This window comes from Lissotriton vulgaris, unplaced genomic scaffold (assembly GCF_964263255.1).
Source record: "Lissotriton vulgaris unplaced genomic scaffold, aLisVul1.2 SCAFFOLD_275, whole genome shotgun sequence".
Taxonomy (NCBI): Eukaryota; Metazoa; Chordata; class Amphibia; order Caudata; family Salamandridae; genus Lissotriton; species Lissotriton vulgaris.
Genome location: NW_028252092.1, coordinates 1,787,332 through 1,793,331, shown reverse-complemented (window position 1 = coordinate 1,793,331; position 6,000 = coordinate 1,787,332).

Here is a 6,000-nt window from a genome sequence, read left to right as displayed (position 1 = left end):
CACCATCATTTCATTACACTTCTGGACCTGTGGATACTCTGCCAGGGAAAAGGGCTGCTGTACTGCTGAAGAACTGCCAGTCTGATGGACTGCTTCTCTTGATGAAATGCGTTCTTGCTGTGCTGACCTCCTGCCCTACTTGCCTGGTTGCGAAGGACAGGACCCACATCACTTAAACCCAGAACCAGAATGACTTCAAGGGCTTGCTGTCTTGCCTCCTAATTGTAGTTGTCTCAGGGGCATAAAAGACTTCCAATTCACCCTCCTTAGCACTGGTACTTTGCCATCTGTGAGTCTGCCTTGCCAAGTGGTACCAATCTAGTCCAGGGGCCCTTGGAAATGGGTTTAAAGTGCTGTTCCAACAGATTCATTGCTTTGTCACTGACTTAAAGGACTCGGGAACCGGTGCATCTCCTCCACTGCTTAGCATTGCCACCGTTCCAAGGATTGACTCCAATGCATCGCAAACTGCGCTGTGCATCATCGCAGTTGTGAGGTTCATTACCGATAAATCGCCTACCTCTGTGTATCAATGTTGATACATCGCCTCCTCTGCACCCACCATCTTGTCTTTGACGATGATGCAACTAGTTACTTTGCAGCGGACCAAGGCTGCCCCCTGTATCTGACCTATGCTCCAATGTATTTGGACTGTACTTTTGGGATGTTACTCAGTCTAGCGCAACCAGGTCGCTCCGGTTGGAACGTAAGGCTGTAAGCACTACATTTCTCTTTATTGAATAAAAAATCATAACTTGGGTTCTATTTTCTTGGGTCTTGTTTTGCTCATTAAATTAAGCTCTATTTTTCTAACCAGGTGTGTCTCTTTGTGTAGAGTTTTTGCTGTTTTACAGTTTGAAGTGTTGCACAAATACTTTACACATAGCCTCTTAAGTAAAGCCTGATTGCTCTTTTCCAAACTACCAGGCTGTGAGTACAGGTTAATTTTGGGTTTTTTGTGACTTACCCTGACTAGGATTGTCGTTCCTACTTGGACAGGGTACATATATCTGCCAGACCTAAATTTACTCTGGGTGTAGTTTGCGTTGTAGCGCTATGCGTAGCTACGCAAAGTGCACTTTGCACTAAGCGAGCTAAGCGTACCTACGCGAACTGTGTGGTGCACTGTGCAAAATGCTGTTCTCACTGATTGCACAGTGCTGAATGCTTGTCCGCACTATGCAATTACTGCAAACCATATCTTGCACTGTTCAAGCGTTGTTTTCTTCCGCACGAGCAGATTTGTACTTAAGCGGCAGCTTTCTCAACGCGGACTCGTAGCTTCTCATCGCGAGCACACGCAATGAGAAACCTGACCTCCCCGCATTGAGAATCTAGCCCGGAGGTTTATTTTCCACGCTCACGATTGGCAACTTGATGTTGCTTCTCGCGAATGAGGAAAAGTCTCGCCAGGATGTTATTTTGCTTGCTCACCAACTTTGCGTTGAGGACCACGAGCAAGCAAAAAATACCCGCTACGCGTTTTTGCACTGTGCTACATGCAATTCGCCTAGCGCAGAGTTGTGCAAAAAACGCAAGCTTCGCGAGCTTTGGGTAGTCCTACGCCCAAGCCACACCTAAACCCAAATTTTAAAAGTGGGATAATCCACAACTCTGGGGATGGAAGCAAAGATTATTCTAGTGCAAAGCTTGAATGCATCCCGAAAGACCACACACAATATTGCTTTGTAAAATAACGTCATGAATGTAGAATCTTTTGTTCTGTCTGCTGCCTTGATAACTTCAATATCTATTTATCTTTCAAAATCTATGTCTGCCTGTTTCATGAATTATTTGACCCGAGCAGCAACGCTGGCATGGATATGTGGGCAAATGTTTTGTCAAACAATAGTTCATATCCAAAGATATGGTCATTCTAGCGTTATGCTCCTTTAAACAGTGTACTAAAGAAAAACAAGGGGTTTGTCTTCGTATTTCGAACGAACATGTTAGTTTATTTAACATCCTCCCATCGAGATCTAATCTTTCATATTGTAAACTCTCAAACACAATAAAAGGTAGAACAATATTGCTAACTGAGTAGACAACTGCTGCCTAGAGATATTTGCAGCTCAAGGGCAGGATTGTAAAAATTTCACAACCACTCTAGAATCCCTTGAGAAGGAATAATGCGGCGCAGAATGAATTCCTGTGTTTAAATGGCACCCCAAACCTTTTGTCTTTCTCCTACCTTTTTTGCTGAATTTGTTTTTGTTGGCTTTAGGACTCTGGGCACTTTACCATTGCTAACTTGTGCTAAAGTGCATGTGCTCTCTGCTTATAACATGTAACATAGGGTTATTCACAATTGGAATATTTAATTTACTGATAAGACTCTAGTACAGTGTACTATATGTACCCTGTAAAGTGAATGCTACTAGTCAGCTGCAGCACTGATTGCACCACTCACATCAGTAGCCCGTTAAACATGTCTTTACCTGCCAATGCATGGCCTGTGTGTGCAGTCTTTAACTGCTTTGTAGACCTGTTAAGTTAACCCTCTTACCAGGCTCAATTCTTCCTTTTTAATACATATAAGTCACCCCCTAGGTAGGCCCTGGACAGTCCATGGGCAGGGTCCTGTGTGTTTAAAAAGTAGGCCATGTATTTTTAAGTTTTAAATGTCCAGGTGGTGAAAAACTCCTAAATTTGTTTTTCACTACTGTGAGGCAATATCTCTCCCTTAGGTTAACATTGGTATTTCCTTATTACATTTTATAAGTGTAATTCCCAATTGGGAAGAGATGGGACCCCCAAAGTTTGATGTCGCTGGAATCACTATTTAAAATCCCAACTTATTGTGAAGTCGAATTTTAAATTGTTATTTTGAAAATGCCACTTTTAGAAAGTTAATGGTTACTAAGATGTGTGTTTTAGATACGGGATGCACTACTGTAATCCAGTGCAATAGTGTCATCTGTTTAAACAATACAACGTAGATGATTTCAACAATATATAACAACAAGTCCAAGTCAATGTGTGAACAAAATGTCCATGAACATTTATAGATTTCCCTGTTGAAGGACAATTGTGCATGCCCGAAATGCATTGGGAGCGGCCACACTGTTAGATGCTTATATGTTAATGTTGTACTCAGTCTCATGAAGAATATTTTTCTTTCAAGACGCATCTCATTTGGATATTATACTGACTGAGCAAGACACAGCATCCAAATGTTCATTTTGCCATGGACATTTTGTTCGCACTTTGATTATACAGTCTTGGACTTGTTGTTATATATATATATATATTTGAAATCATCTACCTTGTATTGTTTACACAGATTACACTATTACAGTAGTGCATCATGTGTCTAAGTCACACATCCTAGTTACCATTTTCAGTTCAAATTGGGTGGGAGGGCAGAGTCTCCCCACAAGGTGCACACTTTAGAAAATGACCAAGAGTAATTTGGCCAACATTTGACTACATTTTGTTTACTTTGAGTGTAACCCAGCTGTTTCTTTGTACTTTTAGAAAGATGGCATTTTCTTACTTTAACCATTTGGTGCCTTCTGCCTGCCTCTGAATACAAATCTGGAGTGGGTGACAACTGGATTCCTGCATTCCCTCTAGACAGCAAAACACAAAGTAAGCTTAGTTGTGACTGATGGGCTATCCACATCCAGATGGGCCATCCTGGGCAGGATAAGAGGGGGGAGCTTCCAGTTACACCTGAATAGGTTGTCTCCGGTCAACACACAAAGGGCTGCATACCATTTGCCACCACCCCTTGTGAGTCTGGAGCCAGGGCAGGAAGGGCAGGGACTCTGTGCACCTCAAATGCCTTTTTGTCGCTCTGTCCATCATCCCCTTTTGTATCGCATTCTTCGCCATAAGTTGGCAGGGTATGCTCAGACGTGAGTCCCTTGCGCAATTTGCCACTGGATTCAAGATAGCCTGGCTGATGAGTATTATGAATCCAAAACCGGTCCCAGGAATGCTTGTTTCCGGTCTAGGAAAGACATGGCTTGGCAGTTCCGGCTGGACTTTTCCCATGAGGCACAAGGTCAGACTGTTTTGCATATGGCCATGTCTGAACTGGGGTGGCGGAGTGAGCTAAAGAATGGTGATGGATTAAACCCAGATCAGTTGACCGGAGTGAGTGTTTGATTTTCTCAAACGCTCCGTCCCTCATCCCCTTTTGTATCGCTTAGTGCCAACACAGTCACCTTTGCACCAAAGTACAAGGGTGCCTGCATTGGGGGGAATGATTCTTTATATGCAGGAAGGTGTCCCCTGATGCGCAGAAACAATCTTAAATGGTGATTTGTAACTTTTTTATGTGCTGCTTTATGCAGCACACATAAAATATGCAACTCGTTGTTTTTAAAATGATTGTTTATATGCAGAAATGGTGTATCATGGCCTTTTGTTGTTTCTATGTGTGCTGCACAATGCAGCAAACATAGAAACCGCAAAAACAAGGAAAAATAAAGCATTTCTCCTCGTTATGCCGTGTTAAGACCAAGGTTTTTTTGGTCTTAATTTTGGCGCTGCCTCCAATTTACGTCACCCTTGTAAATAGGGGGTGTTGGACTTGGCCCTTTTTTGGCAGGTTCACCCCTGAACTTTTTGCCTTAAGTCCAGACCTGGTGTTGGTGGTTTTAGGCCTCTGGACACTTTACTCTGAGGTCCAATGTAAAGTGTGTGCGCTCTCTGTGCACATTTGGTGAAGTTGGCTTGCCCTCCCATAGCAATGCCTTGAGGATAAGTGTGTCCATGGTATTCCTGGTATGAGGGGAACGCAGGGTTGAGTTTAATATGTTTGAACTTGTGAGAATAAATGCTGCGCAATAATGTGCGCAGATTTATGATGACTGGTGGAGAGATGCCACTTTTAGAAGTTGGCATTTCTGTGTGGTATGTGTCTGCCTGCCTGATGTGAATTGCATGTCCGGCTTGTGAGTGACAGGAGATGGGAGGTGTGTTTGGCTCCAGGAAGGGACAGGGTGAGTCAGCTAGGCTGAATGGGACACCTGGGCTAAGAGTAGTGGGAGGGGTGTTCCCATGACTCTGAATAGGTCTGTGCCCAGCCTGTGCAATGTTGGCTCCGCCCCCTATGGTGTTTCTGATTACTGAGCCCTCATCTGACAAAGGAGAAGAGGAGCTTCGAAATCAAAGAACTCCAAATCCCCCCTGAACCAGTTACATCAGGTCTCCTAAGACCTGCACTACAGACAAATGAATTAGTGATATGAATGTAGGGGCTGTGACCCCATGATTTTGTTCTGTGCCTGTTCCTAAACCTTCGGGGTGTGCTGCTGCTGGGCCCAGGAGGAACTGCCAGGAGGGCTGCCACATTGGACCCGGCATCGCCTCCTGATTCCTAAGGACCTTGTTCTGCTTTTTGCGCCCTGAGAGAACTTTTAGTTTTATTGGCTCCTGAATAGAGTAGAGCAGCACTGTAGCCCTTTTGAGAAGGAATCCCAGCTTGAGGGATTCTTCCATGATGAAGGAAACAGCGGGTGGCCACCCCACTTATTGCTGCCTGGGTTGCGGGTGCCCACTCCGCTGGTGTTTGCTTTTTATGATGGCGGGTGCCCACCCAGCATTTTGCCTGCAGAGCGTGTGCCACCCCTCAAGTGCCTTTACCCCGGGAACCCACCCCGCATTGCCGAAGCATGATGGTGTGCACGAGAAGAGCGGGAGCCCACCCGCTATCCTGCCAGTGTATTAAGTGGAATGCTTCATTGTGGCGGGAGCCCACCCTGCACTTTCAAATTTAAGTCATGAAGCGGGAAGCTGCTGAGACGACCAGCGGCCTGGAAGCCAGGAAAGAGCCGCTCGACTGTAGGCGGGGCCTGCTGCATGTGGCAGGAAGTATGTGCGGGGCTCGCTTGAACGTGGAGAGCCCCGCAGACGCCGGCGAGAAGCCTCTAGTAGTCCGGCTCAGGGGAACCCAATGCAGCACATTGCCAGGGCCTTTCCCCCTGCCGATTGCATTGGAGAGCCATGCAGGCTCTATGGCCAAGTCCCGGTCCCAAGAGGGGGGACCGG